At 45.9% G+C, this 22,129-nt stretch overlaps 1 protein-coding gene across 1 annotated transcript in view; it reads left to right on the forward strand.

Moving 5' to 3' along the window:
- Nucleotides 1–22,129, forward strand: part of FAM110A (family with sequence similarity 110 member A) — a 331,582-nt gene that overhangs the window by 84,964 nt on the left and 224,489 nt on the right. The window lies entirely within an intron of this gene.

Below are 22,129 nucleotides of genomic sequence, written 5' to 3' on the forward strand. Positions count from 1 at the left end.
TGGCTTTGAGGTGGAAAACAAGCCTGAGTGGTTTCAGCTTTCAACTTTTCAAGAGAAGCTATGTATCTAGATTTTGATGTTAACTCTCCAAACTTTTTTAAAATGCTGGAAATTCTAGACTTTTCAAACCTGCTGTGAGGGGCTCACATGCCAGGCACAAGGGCTGGAGGGGGCCTGAGGCTGCCTGTCGATGCCCCTTGATATAAAACCAGGCTGGGCGCAGTGCCTTATGCCTGTAATCCCAGCACTTCGGGAGGCCGAGGTGGGTGGATCACTTGAGGTCAGGAGTTCGAGACCAGCATGGCCAAAGTGGTAAAACCCCGTCTCAACTAAAAAATACAAAATAATAATAATAATAATAATAATAATTAGCTGGGTGTGGTGGCTCACCCCTGTAATCCCAGCTACTCGGGAGGCTGAAGCAGGAGAATTGCTTGAACCCGGGAGGCGGAGGTTGCAGTGAGCCGAGATCGCGCCATTGCACTCCAGCCTGGGCAACAAGAGCAAAACTCTGTCTCAAAAAAGAAAACAAAACAAAAACAAAAACAAAAAAGGAAAACCAAACAAAAAAACCCCCAAAACCTGCTGTGTCATCTGACATCACGCTAGTGTCTGGTTGCCGCACTGGAGAGGACACCCCATGGGGCAGGAATCTTTGGGTTTTGATCTCCACCACATCCCCAGCATCTAGGGCAGGGTCCAGGCCTGGATGCAGCACGAGAGAAGAAACGCAGGGCCCAAATGAGTGATTTGCCTCAGTGTGCAGGTTATTTAATTGCAAAGAGAGGAAAAACGACAACAAAAAACAACCAAATGAAAAAATGAGCAAAGGATTTGAATAGACATTTCTCCAAAGATGTACAAGTGGCCAATAAACAGAGGAAAAGATGCTCAGCGTCAGTAATCATTAGGGAGATGCAAATCAGAATTGCAAGCACGAGATACCACTTCACACCTATTAGGATGCCTATTAAAAAACAAAAACAAAAAGCAAAACAAAACAAAACAAAAAAATCAGGCAGAGTGCTGTGACTCACACCTGTAATCCCAGCACTTTGAGAGGCTGAGGTGGGCGGATCACCTGAGGCAGGGAGTTCGAGACTAGCCTGACCAACATGGAGAAATCCTGTCTCTACTAAAAGTACAAAATTAGCCGGGCGTGGTGGCGCCTGCCAGTAATCCCAGCTACTCGGGAGGCTGAGGCAGGATAATCGCTTGAACCCAGGAGGTGGAGGTTGCAGTGAGCCGAGACCACGCCATTGCACTCCAGCCTGAGCAACAAGAGCGAAACTCCGTCTCAAAAAAAAAAAAAAAATCACAGATCTGACTGTGTGACCTTGGGCAAGTTGCTTGACCTCTCAGTGCCTCCATTTCCTCCTCTGTAACGTGAGAGTAAAAATACTACTCATACCTACCTCATAGGGCTGTCATGAGGATTGAATAAGTGCATAGGTACAGACATGCTTAGGACAGTATCAGCACATGCAGGAATTACATGGGAGTTGGCTGTTAATATTATTACAGGAGTGGATCAAATCCATCTCTGCCATGGACTTGCTGTGTGACCTAGTGCAGGTCACTTTGCCTCTCTTGGTCCAGTTTTCTCACTTGTAAAATGGGACCATACTGCCACTCTCCATAGGGCAAGTGTGCGGATTCGAGGAGCTCACATGTGAAAGGCCTCCTTCAGGCGCAAGGCTGGTCCTTGGTTATGCACGTATGTGAGCCTCTTGGCGTGCCTTCATATGTGGGGCATAGGCAAGCACTCACGTGGCCCGGACTCCTATCTCAGCTCTCAATGCCCCGCTTCCTGGCCTGGGATCAGCAGGACCTCAGTGGATCCACCATCCAGGCGCATCCCTTTCTTTCCCTGCTTTTTTCCTGCTTCTTGGGCGGCACCACCACCTACTGGCCCAAAGCTGCATTGCAGCCAATGTGCACAGGAGGGCGCAGGGAAGGGAATATGGCCTTGGGCAGTTGCTGTGCGCAGAATATTTACCTCTGTACACGCTTAGGGAGCTGAGGCTTAGGGAGCTCACACGGAGAGAGCCAGCTGTGAAGCTGGGGTTAGAATCCCTGTCTCCCTTTCACCTCACTCCAAACACCCTCTTAGAATGGGAACTCAGTTCAGGTTCTGCCTTGGGCCCTAGACGATCCACCCCTCCCTTCTGAGCAGGGAGCCAGGAGCTGAAGTCCAGGGTCCTTGGAAGTATGTCAGGGTTGTCCCCCCAGGGGCCTGATTACAGAAGAAAGAACACGGGACTCAGATTCCAGAGGTTGGGGGTCTAGCTTTGCCTTCCCTACCCCCAACTATCAGCAAAACAGCCTTTGGAAAATCCTCACCCATTTATTCTAGCACTTGTCATTTCGAAATATATTTACTGTGGGAGAGCATTTAATGTGAGTGTTAGGTTCTAACGCAAGGAGAAAATTATAAAAATAAACAAAAACTTTTAAAGAACTCCTAAAAATCCTTTAAGTCACTCATAAAGTATAATATGGGCAGTTTTCTAAATATAGTCCTTTGCAGCAATAAATGCACGGACCATAAAGAACTGCAGTATATGGTGGTAATTGCATGCATTTGCGAACTGTAATTTTAGGTTCTGTTCTCTCTCAGGGGTGTGTGGGATCCACACCCCCACATCTCGCTCACAGCTGGGATCATGTCCAGGCAGAATCGCCCACATTGTGTACATCATTCTCCCTTCTCTCTCTCTTTCTGAGCACACATAGCTGCATTTCCGAAGTTACATAATAAAAACAGCTAACATTTATTGAGCTTTCATTATGTATTAGGCCTGCTCGCAGCCCTTTGCTCATGCATTAATTCATTAATCCAGATAATCCTCCTAAGAATGTTATGAGGTAGGTAGTATTATTATCTCTTCTCTTTACAGATGAGGAAACTGAGGCACTGAAAGGTTAAGTAACTAGCCCAAGGTCAAACAGTGTACCACCCAGCCCGAAGGCGTTCACCTTGTTCCCGGGTAGGATCGCAGAACTGGTTAAGCTAGGTTACCCGGGTAGGTTCGCAGAACTGGTTAAGCTAGGTTACGATCTGGGTGGTGTCAGCTGACCCATCAGCTGCTGTAGTGCAGGGACTGCAAAATATCTCAAGCACTGATCTTAGGTTTTGCAATAGTGATACTGTCCCCAGGAACAACTTGGGGAGGTTCAGACCCTTGCTGTCGGAGGCTGCATGGCCGCTAAACCTTGATTTCTAATCTTGTAGCTAATTTGTTAGTCTTACAAAGGCAGACTGGCCCCCGGGCAAGAAGTGGATCTTTTCAGGAAAGGGCTATTGTCATAATTTTCTCAGTTACAATTTTTGCAAAGGTGGTTTCAATAGCCAGTGAGTGGTACAGCCTGAATTTGAAGGCAGGAAGTCCGGGATGAGAACCCACACTCTTGACTGGCATGCTTGCCACCTGAATGGAGGCTCCATAGAGCCACGCGAGCATGCTTGTGTACCTGTTGTCAGCCCGCAAGCTCCGTTAGGCAGGCTAGAACCTGATCCAGGTTAACTTTGCATCCTTAGTGCTGGTTCTTTCCATCCAGGGCCCCACTCAAGGTATATGCTCAGTGACTGTTGTACAAATGCATAAAGCTCAGTTTGCATAAAGCTCACTTCAGCTTCGGTATCTGTAAGACAAGAATCAGAGCCAGGCACAGTGGCTCATGCCTGTAATCACAGAACTTTGGGAGGCTGAGGCGGGCGGATCACGAGGTCGGGAGTTCCAGGCCAGCCTGTCCAATATGGTGAAACCCCGTCTGTAGTAAAAATACAAAAATTAGCCAGGTGTGGTGGCACGCATCTGTAATCCCAGATACTCGGGAGGCTGAGGCAGAAGAATCACTTGAACCTGGGAGGCAGAGGTTGCGGTGAGCCAAGATCATGCCACTGCACTCCAGCCTGGGCGACAGAGCGAGACTCCATCTCAAAAAAAAAAAAAAAAAAAAAAAAAGAATCGAAATCAGCTCTTCAGATTGCTGGAGGCTCCGACAAGCCCATTGGTGGGAAAATTCTCTTTAAAGACACTGATGTGGGCTGGGCACAGTGACTCATCCTGTAATCCCAACACTTTGGGAGGACAAGGTGGATGGATCACTAGAGGTCAGGAGTTTGAGACCAGCCTAGCCAACATGGTGCAACCTTGTCTCTACTAAAAATACAAAAAATTAGCCAGGTGTGGTGACATGAACCCATAATCCCAGCTACTCGGGAGGCTGAGATGGGAGAATCGCTTGAACCCAGGAGGCGGAGGTTGCAGTGAGCCAAGATTGCGCATCTGCACTCCAGCCTGGGCGACAGAGCAAGACTCCATCTGAAAACAAACAAACAAACAAACAAAACACTGATATAGTTTGGATTTGTTTCCCCTCCCAAATCTCAGGTGGGGTTGTAATCCCCAGTGTTGGAAAAGGGGCCTGGTGGGAGGTGATTGGATCCTGGGGGCAAACATCCCCCTTGCTGTTCTTGTGATAGTGAATGGATTCTTATGAGATCTGCTTGTTTAAAAGTGTGTGGCACCTCCTCCTACCCCGCTCCAGCCATGTAGAACGTGCCTGCTTCCCCTTCGCCTTCTGCCATGATTGTAAGTTTCCTGAGGCCTCCCCAGTCATGCTTCCTGTACAGCCTGCAGAACCATGAGCCAATTAAACTTCTTTTTTTTTAATGAATTACCCAGTCTCAGATAGTTCATTATGCCAATGTGAGAACAAACAATTACAGACACTAAATTCTCCCTTGCCCACCTCCTGCTTGGTCCCTTCTTGAATTTTCAAGCTGCTCAACCAAGTGTCCTGCACCAGCTTGGGAGAGCTAATTGTGTGTATCTGTACCCAACTCTACATTCAGTAACATCATGTTTGTAGCTTGAAATCAGCAATGGTGAGTATTTACACTATGGCAATTGGCAAATGCTTCAAACAGGAGTTTTCCCCTCTAGAGATGTTAAACGTTTGCCAGGAGGAAATCAATCCTCTAATGGCCACCTTCAAGGAGGCAGCACAGTGGAGTGATCATGCTTGTTGGCTCTGGAGCCAGACCACCTGAGTTCAAAGTCCAGCTCTATCACTTACCAGCTGTGTGACCTTGTTCAGTTACTTAACCTCTCTGAGCCTCATTAGTCTCATTCATGATTACCTATTTCATTAGGGACTCAATGCCATCTTCCATATAAGTGCTCTCTCAATTAATGTTATATATTAATATTATCAATCAGCTTAAGAGGTGGGGAAACTTTCTTGTTTTCCATCCTAGGAAAGGGAGTGCCGAGGACAGGACTTGCAGTGTCAAAAAGGAACCTCAAAAATGGCAATGTGTAACTCCAGGTGTGGGCCATTTTTGAGGGTCTCTTGAGCATTGGCAGACCAGATCTTTATGAGCCAACACAGGTTGTGCGTGTGGGGGTTAGAGGAGGAGAGGCCTTCTCAGTTCTTTGCAGGAAAGGCTACTGTTAGCTCTAGAGCCCAGAACAGATTTAGGGGGAGAGGTGATCTAACCAAGCTTTCCCTCTGCCCTCGGCTTGCCAGTCTTCTTGCTAGTGAACACTCCCAGTGTGAGGTAGAGGGTTCCCTGTTCCACCTCCTTCCTCCCTCTGTAGAGGAGATATGCATTGGGGCAGGTGTGTGTAAGGCCCTCCTGGGGTACCCCTCCAGGGGATTTTCCCATCTTCTCCAGCACTGCCCCATCTGACATCCTGCCTGAAGCCACAGGTTTCCCTTGCAATCACTAAAGAAGCAGGAGGGAACCAGCAGAACTCCCTGCCCATGTGCACAGGAGGTGATCCAGAAACTTCAAGGGGAAAAATCCTGCTCTCCACCCCAGCAGGCATTGATTTTTGGCTGCCAAGATTACAATCTCTCTCTCTCTCTCACACACACACACACACACTCCCGTGTGCCAGGAGGTTCCTGGAAGGTCCTCACTCCTCGCACTCAGGTGCTCCAGGGTTAGCCCACTCCTGGGAGGTGCCCACAACTGACCACGATGCCCACAAGACTGTGGGAAGGGTTGCCCCATGTGCCTTCGTGCCCCTCCCACTGAATCCCAACGAAGGCTCTTTTCAGAACAGGAATCAGAGCATGTCACTCCCAACCTGCTTAAACCCTCCAATGACTCCCACCACTTTTGATCAAGACCTAAATCCTTTCTGAGTCCACCCCATCCTTACAGGGTCTAACCTTGCTTCCATCCCTGTCTTCACCCCTTATTCCTCCCTCTGGGCTCCTCTTCAGGCCCTTGAGGTGCCAAGCTCACTCCTGCCCTGGGCCTTTGCTGCTGCTGTCCTCTTGGCCTGGAGCACTCTTCCCTGTCCTTTTTGCCCATGTGAGGCTGAGAGGCAGACAGAATCATGGTTGCTAGTGTAGAGAGGCCACACTACTGGAGTTTGTATTTCAGTTCTGTCACCTTGAACTGGGTGACCTCCCCCATCTCTGCCTCCCTTTCCTCCCTCTATACAGTGGGAAAGATAATAGCATCTACATCTTAGGGTGTTGTGAGGACTGATTGAGATAATCTATATTGTTTGTGGCAGTTTCTGAAATGCACTGTAAACTGTCTGGTTCTCCTCCCATCGGAAGGTGAGAATCTGACTGCTCCCCTTGACTCTGGGTGAGAGGGTAGGGCAACAGCAATGCTTCATGATTTCAGAGGCTGGGTCATAAAAACGGTCTGCAGGGGATTCACTTCCAGAACAGTGGAGTGAGGAACACTGCAGACTGCTTTCTGGTGAAAACAACTGATGATTATTTCTAAAAAACAATCATTTGAAGTATCTGGAAATTGTCCTAAGAGCATACAGCAAGTGAAGAAACACTTATTCAAGAAAATCTACTAAATCTAGGTAAGAACAGTGAGTTTGTAGAACTTGAGACACAATCCACTCTCTGTCTCCCCTCCATTCCGTTTTACTGTTATGGAAACTCACCTGTGAGCAGCCAGGGCCAAGAAGATGGGAGTCATTTCCCCCCAGGCTCCTAGTCGATGGGGTACAGCATCTCCCCAGGAAGGGAAGGCTGCCAGCATTTGTCATCCTCCCCACAGCTATATCTTACAGAGGCTAAACTCCAGGTAGGTGTGGCTGGGAGACTGGGATCTTCCTTCCTCTACCCAGTCCCCACTCATAGGGTGGTGGCCACGCCAAGTGCAGCAGGCTAAAAATATTGAAGCCCCAGTTGCTTTTGTCTTAGCTTACTTGTTAAAGCAGAGGTTCCATGCCTGGAGATGCAAGCTGAGAAGACCAGAGACTAAGACTACTGCCCCAACTCAGCCCTGCTCATAAAGCAAGAAGGTTACTCTGGGAGAAGTGAACCGTTGTCCCTGCCCCCAGCTCCAGAGCAGTGTCACAGATGCTTTGCCCAAGAGAGAGGCAGGTCATAACAACACAGATCTTTAAAGTTGTCCGTAAAGGAACTGATTTTCTTTAGAACAGAGTATGCAGAAATTTAAGCCTAAGAGTGCCCTCAGAAGCAGTGGTGATTTTGGTAGTGATCAGGGACCCAAAGTTGCTATAATATATTACAATATAATATAATATAATGTTCATTTTCCAGCAAAGAATTTCAAGACTTGCAAAGAAATAAACACATGTGACCCATACACAGGGAAAGACCAGTCAACAGAAACTACCTGTGAGAGTGCTCAGAGGTCAGACTTGCACAGATTTCAAAGCAACCACTGTAAATATGTTCAAAGAAATAATGGAAGCCATGCTTAAAGAATAAGGGAAGGTAGGCTGGGTGCAGTGGCTCATGCCTGTAATCCCCGCACTTTGGGAGGCCAAGGTGGGTGGATCACCTGAGGTCAGGAATTTGAGACCAGCCTGGCCAACATGGTGAAACCCCATCTCTACTAAAAATACAAAAATTAGCCAGGCATGGTGGCAGGTGCCTGTAGTCCCGGCTACTCGGGAGGCTGAGGCATGAGAATCACTTGAACCCAGGAGGCGGAGGTTGCAGTGAGCTGAGATTGTGCCACTGCCCTTCAGCCTGGGTGACAGAGAGAGACTCCATCTCAAAAAGAAAAACAAAAACAAAAAACAAGAATAAGGGAAGCCGTGATGACTGTGTCTCATGAACAGAGAATGTAAACAAGAAGATACTATTTTAGAAAACTTAATGGAAATTTTGGAGTTGAAAAGTGCAAAAGAAAAATTCACTAGAGGGGCTCAACAGACTTGAGCCAGCAGAAGGAAGATTCAGTGAATCTGAAGACAGGTCGATAGAGATTTCGCAGTCTGAAGAACAGAGAGGAAAATATGAAGAAAAATGAACAAAGCCTTGGAGAAATGTGGGACACAGCTAGGTGCACCAACATATGCACAATAACATACATAACAGAAGGAGAGGAAAGAGAGAAAGGAACAGAAAAAAAGGTGCAAAAATAATCACTGAAGCCTTTGCAAATTTGATGAGAAACATGAATTATGCATTGAAGAAGCTTAATGAACTCCGAGTAGAACAAATGCAAAGTGGTCAACAACCAGATACATAAAAGGAAAATGTTGAAACCCAAAGATAAAAAGAAAATCTTGAAGCAACAAGAGAAACACAGCTCATCACATATAAGGGAACACCAAATAAGATTGACAGCAGATTTCTCATGTGAAACGATGGAGGCCCTAAGGCAGTGGGACAACATATTCAAAATGCATAAACAAAAACTACCAAGCAAGAATCTTACATCCAGCAAAATTATCTTTCAAAAGTGATGATGAAAGAGATATTTCCAGATAAACATAAACTGAGAATTTGTTGCCAGGAAACTTACCTTACAATAAATACTAAAGGAAGTTCTTCAGACAGTAATTTGAATCCACACACACAAAAGCCAAAGTGCTCCGGGAAAGGCAAGTAGATCGTTATGAAAGGCAGTAAGAATGCATATTTATTCACCTTCTCTTAACAGATTTTTAAAAATAATTTGTATATAATTGTATTGTGGGGCCAAGACATATAGAAATGTAATATATTTTGATAATAATAGCACACAGGAGGTGAGTGGGAGCAGAGCTGTATTGGATTAAGAAAGTGAGACCAGATGGGAACTGGAATCCACAGGAACAAATGAAGAGAACCAGAAATTATAAGTAAGAAAGTTAATAAAACAAAGTCTTTTAATATATACTTGCTCTCCTTTCTTCTCTCAGCTTCTTCAAAAGACATAAAACTATATAAAGTAATAATTATAACAAAGTACTGTTGGTTTTGTAACATATGTAGATGTAATATATATAAAAAGAATAGTGCAAAGAGGAAGAAGAGAGAATAGAGCTATATAGGAGTCACCGGGCACGGTGGCTCACACCTATAATCCCAGCACTTTGGGAGGCCGAGGCAGGCCAGTCTTTTGAGGCCAGGAGTTCAAGACCAGCCTGGCCAACATGGTGAAACCATGTATCTCTATGTATAATACAAAAATTAGACAGGTGTGGTGTCATGTGCTGGTAATCCTAGCTACTGGGGAGGCTGAGGCATGAGAATTGCTTGAACCCAGGAGGTGGAGGTTGCAGTGAACCAAGATCATGCCACCACACTCCAGCCTGGGCAATAGCACAAAAATCTGCCAAAAAAAAGATAGAAATATATAGGAGTAATATTTCTGTATTTCACTGGAATTAAGTTACTGTAAATCTGAAGTCAATTCTGGTAAGTTAAGATGTATATAGTAAGCCTAAACTGGTCATTAAGACAAACAAACAGAACAGTGAAAAAGCTATTAAAGAAATTTAAGGCTGGGCACGGTGGCTCACACCTGTAATCTCAACACTTTGGGAGGCCGAGGTAGGTGGATCACCTGAGGTCAGGAGTTCGAGACCAGCCTGGCCAACATGGTGAAACCCCCTCGCTACTAAAAATACAAAAAATTAGGTGGGTGTGGTGGCAGGCACCTATAATCCCACCTACTTGGGAGGCTGAGGAAGGAGAATTGTTTAAACCCGGGAGGTGGAGGTTGTAGTGAGCCGAGATCATGCCATTGCACTCCAGCCTGGGTGACAGAATGAGATTCTGTCTCAAAAACAAAAACAAAAACAAAAGAAACAAAAAATCCAAAAAACAGAAATTTAAATATTACACTAGAAAATATTCGTTTAGTGTAAAAGATGTCAAGGAAGAAAAGAGGAACAAAAAAGACATGAGACATATAGAAAATAAAAAGTCAAATGACAGACATGAATCCAACTTCTCTCAATGATAGCATTAAATGTGATTAGATCAAGTCAAAAGGGAGAGATTTCCTGACTAAATAAAAAGCCAAGATCAACTATATACTGTGTGCAGAAGATACACTCAAGATTCAAAGGTTAAAAGTAGGTTGGGCGTTAAAGGCTGAACAAAATATATCATGCAAACAGCGACCATAAGAAAACTTGATTTGCTATATTAATATCAGGAAAAAGACTTTAAAATGAAATATGTTACAAAAGACAAAGAGGAACATTTTATAATGGTAAAAGGATCAATCGATCCATTGGGAAGACATAAAAATTATAGACAGATATGCCCCTAACAACAAAGCCCCCACATGTGTGAAGCAAAAACAGACAGAATTGAAGGGGCAAATAGACAATTCAAAAATAATATTTGGAGTCTTCAAAACCCCACTTTTAATAATGAATAGAACAACTAAGCAGAAGACTAAAGAAGGCAATAGAGGCTGGGCGTGGTGGCTCATGCCTGTAATCCCAGCACTTTGGGAGGCCCAGGCGGGCGGATCACCTGAGGTCAGGAGTTCGAGACCAGCCTGACCAACATGGAGAAACCCTGTCTCTACTGAAAATACAAAATTAGCCAGGTGTGGTGGCGCATGCCTGTAATCCCAGCTACTCAGGAGGCTGAGGCAGGAGAATCACTTGAACCTGGGAGGCAGAGGTTTCCGTGAGCCCAGATCACACCACTGCACTCCAGCCTGGGCAACAAGTGCGAAACTCCGTCTCAAAAAAAAAAAAAAAAGAAAAGAAAGCAATAGAAGACTTGAACAACACTAAACCAACAAGACCTAAAAGACATATATAGAACATTTCACACAACAACAAGATAATACACATTCTTCTCAAGAGTACGTGAAAAATTATTTAGGACAGATTATATATTAGACCACAAAACAAACATCAATGATTTTTTTATCTTTTTTTTTTTTTAATATGGAGTCTTGTTCTGTTGCCCAGGCTGAAGTGCAGTGGCATGATCTCAGCTCACTGCAACTTCAGCCTCCCGGGTTCAAGCAATTCTCGTGCCTCAGCCTCCAGAGTAGCTGGGATTACAGGCACCCACCACTATACCCAGCTAATTTTTATATTTTTGTAGAGACAGGGTTTCACCATGTTCGCTAGGCTGGTCTTGAACTCCTGACCTCAAGTTATCTGCCTAAGTCGGCCTCCCAGAGTGCTGGGATTACAGGTGTGAGCCACCGTACCTGGACAATAAATTTTAAAAGATTGAAATCATACAAAGTACCTTCTCTGACTAAAATGGAATGAAACTAGAAATCAATAGAAGAAAACCAAGATAATTCACGAATATGTGAAAATTAAAAACACACTCAAACAACTAATGTGTCAAAATAGAAATCACAAGGGAAATTGGAAAACACCATGAGGGAATGAGAATAAAAATATAACATACCAAAACTTACGTGCTTCAGTGAAAGCAGAAAAATTTATAGCTGTAAAGACCTGCACTAAAAAGGGAGAAAGGGGCCAGGCGTGGTAGCTCACTCCTGTAATCCCAGCATTTTGCGAGGCTGAGGCAGGCGGATCACTTGAGGTCAGGAGTTTGAGACCAGCCTGGCCAACATGGTGAAACCCCATCTCTACTAAAATATAAAAATTAGCTGGGTATGGTGGCACATGCCTGTAATCCCAGCTACTTAGGAGGCTGAGGCGGAAGAATCGCTTGAACGCAGGAGGCGGAGGTTGCAGTGAGCCGAGAGCGTGCCACTGCACTCTAACCTGGGTGACAGAGTAACACTCCGTCTCAAAAAAATAAAAAATAAATAAATAAATTTTTTAAAAAAGGAGAAAGGTCTCAAAACAACCACCTAACTCTACACCTTAAAGAACTATAGAAAGAATACAAAAATTAGCCGGGCATGGTGATGGGCACCTGTAATCCCAGCTACTCTGGAGGCTGAGGCAGAGAATGGCGTGAACCTGGGAGGCAGAGCTTGCAGTGAGCTGAGATCGTGCCACTGCACTCCAGCCTGGGCAACAGAGCGAGACTCCGTCTCAAAATAAATAAATAAATAAATAAATAAATAAAAGAACTAGAGAAAGAAGCACAGACTAAACCCAAAGCTAGCAGAAGAAAGAAAATAATTAAGATTGGAGTGGAAGTAAACAAAATAGAGTATAGAAAAACAGTGGTAAAAAAATCACTGAAGCTGGGTATGGTGCCACATGCCTATAATCCCAGCACTTTGGAAGGCAGAGGCAGGTGGATCACTTCAGGCCAGCAGTTCAAGACCAGCTTGGCTAACATGGTGAAACCCCATCTCTACTAAAAACACAAAAATTAGCTGAGCCTGGTGGTGCATACCTGTAATCCCAGCTATGCGGGAGGCTGAGGCAGGAGAATCACTTGAACCTGGGAGGCGGAAGTTGCAGTGAACTGAGATCATGCCACTGCACTGCAGCCTGGGCAACAGAGCAAGACCCTGTCTCAAAAAAATAAAAAATAAAAAATAATAAATCAAAGAAACAAAAAATTGATCAATCAAATTGACAAACCTTTAGCTAAACTGGCTAAGAAAAGAAGATTCAAATTACTAAAATCAGGAATGGAAGTTCGGACAGTACTACTGAACTTACAGAAATAAAAATAATTATAAGAAAATACTATGAACAATTGTGTACCAGCAAATTGGAGAACCTAGATGAAACGGACAAATTCTGGCCAGGCGTGGTGGCTCACGCCTGTATTCCCAGCACTTTGGGAGGCAAAGGCAGGCAGATCACAAGGTCAGGAGATTGAGACCATCCTGGCTAACACGGTGAAACCCCGTCTGTACTAAAAACACAAAAAATTAGTCTGGCATGGGTGGCACGTGTCTGTAGTCCCAGCTACTCAGGAGGCTGAGACAGGAGAATTGCTTGAACCTGAGAGATGGAGGTTGCAGTGAGCCGAGATTGTGCCACTGGACTCCAGCCTGGGTGACAGAGCAAGATTCTGTCAAAAAAAAAAAAAAAAAGAAAGAAAGAAAGAAAGGAAAGAAAGAAAGGGACAAGGGACAGATTCCTACATACACATGATATACCAAAACTGAGCCATGAAGAATGGAAATCTTTATAGACCTGTAATGAAGCAGTGATCAAAAGCCATCCAAAAAAGAAAAACCTTTGACAAGTCCCTGGTGAATTCTACCACACATTTAAAGAAGAACTATCATCGATCTTTCTCAAACTCTTCCAAAAAATTTAAGAGGAGGGTCAGGGGGCTGGGAGATCCAACATGACCTCATCCACATGACTGGCAATTGGTGCTGATTGTCAGCAGGAATGTCTGTGTTCTCCTCCGTGCGGTCACTCTTGCTCTGTTAGGTCAGACATCATCCCTTACATAGAGAGGCCCAAGGGTCCAACGGTCCATGTCCAAGACTGAAGTTGCAAAGTCTCTTGAGGCAGAGGCTCTGAAAACCACATGATGTCACTTCTGTCACACGCTATTGGTCAGAGCAAGTCACATGGCTCACTCAGCTTCAAGTCAGTGGAGAAACAGACTCCACCTTGGATGGGAAGAATAGCAGAGTCACATTGCAAAGGGGTGTGGGCAAGGGTTGGGAGGAATGTGTGGCCATTAATTTACACCAGATAATGTGAGTGTTTGCACTTTACAAGGTCCACGGGTCCACTGATACAGTTTGGCTCTGTGTCCCTACCCACATCTCACCTTGAATTGTAATAATACCCACGTGTCATGGGAGGGACCCCATGGGAGGTAATTGAATTATGGGGCGGGTTTTTCTTGTGCTGTTCTCGTGATAATGAAGACATCTCAAGAGATCTGATGTTTTTATCGGGGGGAGTTCCCTTGCCTGCCACCATGGAAGATGTCCCTTGACTCTTCCTTCATCTTCAGCCATGATTGTGAGGCCTCTCCAGCCATGTGGAACTGTGAGTCCACTAAACTTGTTTCCTTTATCAATTACCCACTCTCAGGTATGTCTTTATTTTATTTTATTTTATTTTTGAGACAGAGTCTTGCTCTGTCACCCAGGCTGAAGTGCAAGGGCACCATCTCGGCTCACTGCAACCTCCGCCTCCCATGTTCAAGCGATTCTCCTGCCTCAGCCTCCTGAGTAGCTGGGACTACAGTGCACGCCTCCACACCCGGCTAATTTTTGTATTTTAGTAGAGACAGGGTTTCACTATGTTGGCCAGGCTAGTCTCGAACTTCTGATCTCATGATCCACCTGCCTCGGCCTCCCAAAGTGCTGGGATTACAGGCATGAGCCACCATGCCCGGCCTCAGGTATGTCTTTATTAGAGCGAGACAATAGACTAATACATCCACCAACCCTAGGAAGTCAGTGGAAGGGTATTTCCGTATTTCATATGGAAGTCATTTCCATATGAAAATTTAGCCAGAGGATTTCATGCTGGTTGTCTGAAAGCCAGGAGCTTCTAAAAAACTTTCAGGGTAGCTGTCTAAGCATGACCTCATGTCATCCTGTTGTGAGTACTAAATTAGTTAATTCAGGGGAGGCACTCAGAAAAGTGAAGAAAGGGAAATCTTTCTTATATAAATCTTAGAAATCTTATAGAAATCTTAGGAAAGTGCCTGGCGTGCAGTAAACACGTGATACATTTCAGTTGTTATTATCTTCACAATAATTTTTTGGGTCAGGCTTGTTATTTTCCCTGTTTTGCAGAGGAAGAGGCAGAGACTCAGAGATGCGCAGTAAGTTGCCTGAGGGTTACGCAGCCAATAAGCAGGGAAGCCAGATGAGAAGCTACATGAGAGAGTCACCCATGTGTGAGACTCCAAAGCCTCATTCAGGTGCACAGAGAGGCGGGTATGAGGACGTTCACTGCTGCATTGCCTTCAGTAGCTTCACATCAGACACAGCGCAGATGTCCACCAACAGGGGCCACCCAGTAAACCCCAGCACGCCCAGCCAAGGAGTGCTTTGTGCTGGTTACAAGAAATGAGGTCACGCTATACATAGGACATGGGATCATCTCCAAGACATTCTGTTCAGTAAAAAGAACATCTGAAAAAAAAGTTCCATAACCCACAGAAAATACTGCCAAATATTCCAAAAAATCTAAGTCCAAGTGTGTGTGTATGTGGCCTCTGGAGGCTGATCTGAAGCAAATGTAGGAGAATTAAACAATAGGATCTATTTATAGGACTCTTCTTTTCCTACTTTTCTTTATTTTTGTTGGATTTTGAAACATGTTCAAAGAAAAATTCAGAGTACAATAAAGTACCAGTCGGGCATGGTGGCTCACGCCTGTAATCCCAGCACTTTGGGAGGCCGAGGTGGGTGGACCACCTGAGGTCAGGAGTTCGAGATCAGCCTGGCCAATATGGTGAAACCCTGTCTCTGCTAAAAATACAAAAATTAGCCGGGTGTGGTGGCAGGCACCTGTAATCCCAGCTACTCGGGAGGCTGAGGCAGGAGAATTGCTTGAACCCAGGAGGCAAAGGTTGCAGTGAGCTGATTGTGCCCCTGCACTCCAGCCTGGGCAACAAGAGTGAAACTGTGTCTCAATAAATAAATGAAAGAAAGAAAGAAAGAAAAGAAAGAAAGAAAGAAAGAAAGAAAAGAACCAAGAAGAAAAAATAATCACCCGAGATTCCTCCCCTCCCCTAGAGCTAACTAGGCTAACATTTTGGTATATATCTTTCCAGTCCGGATCCTGTGTGACTGAGTGTGTATATGCATATGTATTATTTTCAACTGTTGGCTTTCTCCTCGTGGTCCAAGACAGCTGCTCCAGATTTAGCCATTACATCTGTTTCCTGCCAGCAAGAAAGGGAAAATGGGAAGTAGAGGGCCTTTTAAGTATACAACCTAGAATTTACACACATTATTCTTTATCACATCTCATTTGTCTAAATGTAGTCGCATGGCCATCCTGGCCAGCAGGAAGCCTGGGAAATGTGGTCTTTCCTCTGGGCTGCCTTGTGCCCAGTGAAAAGTCAGGGGTTCTATGACTATGAAAGAAACAGGAGAAAGGATATTGTGGCAACTAGCAGTGCTATTCACCTTTATTCTCTCAATGGTAATATTTTTCCCCATCAAGAGGGGAAAATTTGTGTCTTACATTCTAACCACTGAACTCCGAGAGAGGACACTGGCCTGTGCCATTCTCTTGCGATGGAGTTTCGCTCTGTCACCCAGGCTGGAGTGCAGTGGGGTGATCTCAGCTCACTGCAACCTCCACCTCCTGGATTCAAGCAATTCTCAGGCCTCAGCCTCCCGAGTAGCTGGAATTACAGGCACCTGCCAGCACACCCCCTTTTAGACCACATAGGGTAGCTTCCGACTGTTGGCATGGCATTTGTGAATTGTCATGTGCTGGTGGGAGTGTCTCTTAGCATGCTAATATATTATAATTAGCATATATATTATAATGAGCAGTGAGGAGGACCAGAGGTTGCTTTCATCACCATCTTGGTTTTGGCGGGATCTGGCCAGCTTCTTTACTGCATCCTGTTTGTTTTATCAATAAGGTCTTTGTGACGTGTACCTTGTGAAACCAGTCCTGCCTAAGGGAGGGGGGCTGGCGGTTGTTCAGAGTGAACAATTCAAAGTCAGGTCCTCCCTCTTGGAGCTCAGAGACTTGAAGAGCAAGGACCACTGTCAGGACACAACCCCATTTGCAAGGCCGGGGACACACATACAGACCCACAGGCCATTGTAGAGAAAGTGTTAAAAGGTGTAAGTCAAGCCACAGCCACTGGAAGCGGTGTGCCCTGAGAGGCAGAGGGTTCTCCCTAAGCCAGGGAAGGACAAGGCAGGGCAAGACAGAAACTGGGCCTGGGGCCAGGATTCCTGAGCTGGGGCTAGATTTGCCCAAATCTAGGGCAGGGCTGACTGGGTCAAGCACAGCAGGGAGCCAGGGTGGGTAGATCCCCCTGCCACAGGCTTCATTCTTCTGGCTCTGGTTTCCAGGCAGTTCTAAAAGCCTCCCAGTGGCCCAGTGCAGTGGCTAACGCCTGTAATCCCAACACTTTGAGAGGCCTTAGGCGAGCAGATCACTTAAGGCCAGGAGTTTGAGACCAGCCTGACCAACATGTCAAAACCCCGTCTCTACTAAAAATACAAAAATTAGCCAAGCGTGGTGGCAGTGCCTGTAATCCCAGCTACTTGGGAGGCTGAGGCAGGAGAACCCAGGAGGTGGAGGTTGCAGTGAGCTGAGATTGTGCCACTGCACTCCAGCCTGGGTGATAGAGCGAGACTGCATCTCAAATAAAATAAAATTAAAAAATCAAATAAAATAAAATGTCTCCCAGAGTACACCACCCCAGCAAAATGGCAGGAGGGAGTGTCACCTGGGGACCTCCACTTTGGAGGTTTGAGTGGGCAGCTTTAAGCTGGAACAGTCACTCTTGCTGTGGGTTCTCAGGGCGGAGACTGAGCCCCCACCCTGCCTCCTCAAATGCATTTCCTCTCAGCTCCCACCTGCCAGCCCAGGAGAGAGGGAGGGCCATTCTGTCCTTTTCCTGCAGAGTCCCTTTGTTCAGTTGGTGACCAACATCCTGAAAAACATTCTTAGGAGATCAAAAAGAAGAACATTTTGGTCTATGTGGTAGGTTGGCCCAGTGCACCACGCCCAGTGCAGGTCCCTCTTGAAACCACCTTTGCAAAATTATGACTGAGACAATGAGAGATCTTTTTTTTTTTTTTTCCTTTGAGACAGAGTTTCGCTCTTGTTGCCCAGGCTGGAGTGCAATGGCGTGTTCTCGGCTGACTGCAACCTCCAGCTCCTGGGTTTCAGCGATTCTCCTGCCTCAGCCTCCCGAGTAGCTGGGATTACAGGCACGTGCCACCATGCCTGGCTAATTTTTGTATTTTTAGTAGAGACGGGATTTCTCCGTGTTGGTCGGGCTGGCCTCGAACTCCCAACCTCACACCTGAGGTTGCCTCAGCCTCCCAAAGTGCTGGGATTACAGGCGTGAGCCACCACGCCTGGCCCACAGTAAGAGGTCTAACTTAACCTACTCTATCTTGCTTCTAACCTCCAAGCTGTCCTTGTTCATTCCTGGGCGTAAGCTGAACTAACCTTGGGAGAAACTTAGTTTATACTTTAAACAGCCCTTTCCCAAAGCAGACCTCCTTCTTGCCTGGGGACTAAGCTGCCTTTGTAGGACTAACATTAGCCACAAAATTAGAAATTTTGGTTTAGGAGTCATGCAGCTGGAAGCTACAAGATTCTGACCCTCCCTAAACTACTCCTGACATCAGTGCTTGAGACATTTTTCAGACCCTGCACTTGATGGATCAGCTGGCACCACCCATGTCAATAAACTGGCTCATCTGATCTTGTGGCCCCCACCCAGGAATTGATTCAGCTCAAGAAGACAGCTTCGACTCCCTGTGATTTCATCCCTGACCAATCAGCACCCCTGGTACACTGGCTTCTCCCCACCCACCAAGTTATCCTTAAAAACTCTTCTCCCCAAATGCTCGGAGAGACAGATTTGAGTAATAAAACTCCAGTCTCCCACGCAGCTGGCTCTGTGTGAATTACTCTTTCTCTATTGCAATTCTCCTGTCTTGATGAATCGGCTCTTGATGAATAGGCAGCCTGCCAGGTGAACCCCTTGGGCGGTTACACTCTTTGCCCAGGGTGATGTTATTTCTCTCCAGGATGGCTGCAGTGGCTTCTGAGCCTGCTTGCATCTGGTGTGGTCCCTTTCAATGTCACGCAGGCCAAAGCAGCCCTCCATCTCTCCATGATCTTGGCTTCCAAGGTACTCTGTCTCTCTCTCTGGGTCCCCATACTGGCTTCCATCAGGCCCTGGAATGCATCCTGCTGGTTCTATCCCTTGGCCTTCAAAAGTGCGGTTTCCTCCTGGAAGGCACCTTCTGCCTTACCTCACACTTCCTTCCCTCCTACCTGCCTTGAGATACCAGCTTGCAGGGGCATTCTTGGGAAAGCCCACCCCTTGGACTGAGTCTGGAGTTTTGATCTCTCTCTCTCTCTTTTTTTTTTTTTGGAGATGGAGTTTCACTCTTGATACCCAAGCTGGAATTCAATGGCGTGGTCTCGGCTTACCGCAACCTCTGCCTCCCAGGTTCAAGTGATTCTCCTGCCTCAGCCTCCCAAGTAGCTGGGATTACAGGCATGTACCACCATGCCTGGCTAATTTTGTATTTTTAGTAAAGATGGGGTTTTCTCCACGTTGATCAGGCTGGTCTCGAACTCCCAACCTCAGGTGATCCACCTGCCTTGGCCTCCCAAAGTGCTGGGATTACAGGCATGAGCCACCGTGCCTGGCCTTTTGTTTTTGTTTTTGTTTTTGTTTTGAGATGGCATCTCACTCTGTCACCCAGGCTGGAGTGCAGTGGCACCATCATGGCTCACTGCAGCATTGAACTCCTGGGCTCCAGCAATCCTCCCACCTCAGCCTCTTGAGTAGCTGGGATCACAGGCATGTGCCACCATGCCTCGCTAATTTTTGTATTTTTTTTGTAGAGACAGGGTCTCATTATGTTGTCCAGGCTGGTCTCAAACTCCTGTGCTCAAGCAATCCTCCTGCCTCAACCTCCCAAAATACTGGGATTACACGTGTAAACCACCACATCCAGCCTTGATCTCATTCTTCAGAGAATTTACCTAGCTGGTCACTTGGTGTCTGTAGGAGCATCGTGTCTCAGGCCTGCCTCAAAACTGCATTTCAGTTGGGAGTAGGGCGGGGGCAGGCAGAGTGTAGTTTGGGGACATCAAGCATCTGTGGTGGATCTCCTCCCAAAGTGAGACAGCTTTTTAACAATATTTATTGAGCACTTACTGTTTGCCAGTGCGGTGCTAAGCACTTTGCACATACTAGCTCAGTGCATCCTTACAGCAATCCCGGGAGGGAGGTGCTTTTCTCATCCGCATGTGCTGACAAGGCTGAGAAGAGCTGGGTCTTGCACGGTACCTTAAGGGCTAAAGACTTGCAAGGATGGTGCATGAAAGCAAACCCAGAGAGGCGCCTTTTCCAAATGCCAGTGCGCCCTCCACCCAGTCCTTCACAAACCACATCAGCATGGATAGCGCCACACTCCACAGGCTTTTCTGCATCTCCTTTGTGTGTGTGCACACGTGTAATTAATTCTGGGGCAACTTCCTACATCAGTACAGAGACACTCCTTGATCATTATCCACTCCAACATCCTTCCTGGGAGGGACTGACTGGAAACCCAAATGCCCTTGTAAGGGCAAATACAAAAACTAAAATAATTCTCCCTGGTGCAGAAAAAGGAAAGAAACCTCCCGTTTCCTGTTCTTAAACACTCTAGAGCAAACACTTTAGAAAACTTCTCAACTATTTCTCTGTTCCTTTAAGATGTGTCTTTTTAAAAGCCAGGTGAGCCTCCTGCCAGTTTTACAAGCCAGGAATGTTTTCCCAAGGACCTAGGAGCCATCTCTTTGGAAGGTAAACATCAAGATTGCACCCTTCTCATCCAGTCTCCATGGGCAGATAGGAGCCTAACTTCAGTGCCTGGCTCCAAGTTGCAAAACAATCCATCGTCTATCATAAAGATGTGAGTTTATATTTTCTCTGGATAAAGACAATTAGCTAACACAGATGGCCACTCCAATTACCAGGTGAATTCGGGATGAAATAAGTTGCAAATCATGTTGTGCAGTCATCTGACTCGAGAACTATTTTTTTTTTTTGAGACAGAGTCTTGCTCTGTTGTCCAGTCTGGAGTATAGTGATACGATCTCAGCTCACTGCAACCTCTGCCTCTCAGGTTCAAACAATTCTCCTGCCTCAGCTTCCCGAGCTGGGATTACAGGCATGCACTACCACACCTGGCTAATTTTTGTATTTTTAGTAGAGATGGGGTTTTGCCATGTTGGCCAAGCTGGTCTCGAACTCCTGACTTTAAGTGATCTGCCCACCTTGGCCTCCCAAAGAGTTGGGATTACAAGCATGAGCCACCACCCTGGCCCTAGTTATTATTTGAGGACATGTATGCAATAGGTTATACCTGCTTGGTTACATAGGAGGATGAAATGTATTTCTCTTTGTAATCTCTTTTGTGGATTGCCTGTGACGCCCACTGCAGTCTGGTTTAACGCTCATTTAATAATAAAACTGTTTTCTCTTCTACTTTTGTGGAAAGGTTTTCTGGATTAGATCTTTAATTTTGTCTCCGGCATCTTCAAATGTCTTTCTACAGAGGGCTGGTTAAATAAATGTGGCATCTCCACAAAAGAGAATACTACACAGTCATGACAAAAAAACAAGGAGCCTGTTTTCGTTGTTGAATGAAAAGTGCAAGGTGCACAACAGTTTACTACTTTTTCTGTAAAAAAAGAGGTCTGAGAAGGCTGTATTTGCCATTTGTATAATCTCTGGAAGGGTAAACAGGGACTGATAAAAGTGCTCGTGTGTGTGTGTGTGTGTGTGTGTTAAGAGAAACTGGGCAGATGAGGGAGAGGAAAGGGATGAAAACCTTTCTCTGTACACCTTATATTTTCTGATTTTTTGAAACACGTGACTGTATTACCTATTCACAATAAGTTAACAGGGAAGGGAAGCATGGTGGTGGCAAGCAAACGAAACCTCTAAAAAGAAGGCCCAGGGGCCGGGCGCAGTGGCTAACTCTTATGATCTTAGTGCTTTGAGAGGCCAAGGTGGGCAGATTGCCTGAACTCAGGAGTTCGAGACCAGCCTGGGCAACATGGTGAGACCTCGTCTCTACTGAAAATACAAAAAATATGCCAGGTGTGGTAGTGCGCACCTGTAGTCCCAGCTACTCTGGAGACTGAGAGGCAGGAGAATCACTTAAACCTGGGAGGCAGAGGTTGCAGTGAGCCGGGATCACACCACTGCACTCCAGCCTGAGCAACAGCAGGACTCTGCTTCCAAAAAAAAAATTAGCCAGGTGTGGTGGTGGGCACCTGTAATCCTAGCTACTCAGGAGGCTGAGGCAGGAGAATCACTTGAACCT

The sequence above is a fragment of the Pan paniscus genome, chromosome 21, assembly GCF_029289425.2.
Source record: "Pan paniscus chromosome 21, NHGRI_mPanPan1-v2.0_pri, whole genome shotgun sequence".
Lineage (NCBI taxonomy): Eukaryota > Metazoa > Chordata > Mammalia > Primates > Hominidae > Pan > Pan paniscus.